Below are 752 nucleotides of genomic sequence, written 5' to 3'. Positions count from 1 at the left end.
TTGGAATGTGGGAGGAAACCGGAGTACCCGGAGAAAACCCACACAGGCCCGGGGAGAACATGCAAACTTCACACAGGGAAGCAAACTTCTGCACCGTGAGGTCAACGTGCTAAGCACTGCACCACCGGGCCGCCACCAATTTATTCAAAATTTAAAAAAAAAACAAAAAAACTAGGTAATCAACATGCGCAATCAGTATTGATGATCTTTTCTGGAACCTGAGAATCGTTTCAGCGCTACAATGACTTTTGATCCATCGTGGTGAAAAGAAAGCTGGCAGCGAAGGTCATTTCGAAAGGCAACAAATAACAGATTCAAGTCGGACGCTTTTGACTTTGAAGAACGACAACTGTACAACCAAAATCTGCAAATAATTGACACGCAACCCAATCGGAGGGCACAGACGTGCGCGCGCGCACGCATGGATGCACAGGCGGGACGCCGGGGCGGGCGCACGGGCGCCAGGGCGCTGACAGCTCGCCATCTGTGCACCGCCACGACTTTGCGCGCCGCTGGCATTTTGCTTGCCCTTGCTTTCGCTTCCATGGATGAACACCTCCAATTTTTTTGGGGGGGTGTGTGTACCACGTACACACGAAAAGCAATGCTGATTTTTAGTATAATTTTTAGTATGTATAGATGTTTTTTTTTGTTTGTTTTTTTAATCCATGAAACTATTTGACAATAAAAAATGCGACATTTTCTAATGTGTTTGATTTTGCAAACAAAAGACCAAATCTGGAAAAAAAAAA

Source organism: Hippocampus comes, unplaced genomic scaffold, assembly GCF_001891065.2.
Source record: "Hippocampus comes isolate QL1 unplaced genomic scaffold, H_comes_QL1_v1.1 scaffold16, whole genome shotgun sequence".
In the NCBI taxonomy this organism is placed as follows: Eukaryota; Metazoa; Chordata; class Actinopteri; order Syngnathiformes; family Syngnathidae; genus Hippocampus; species Hippocampus comes.
Note: the sequence above shows the minus strand (reverse complement) of the source record.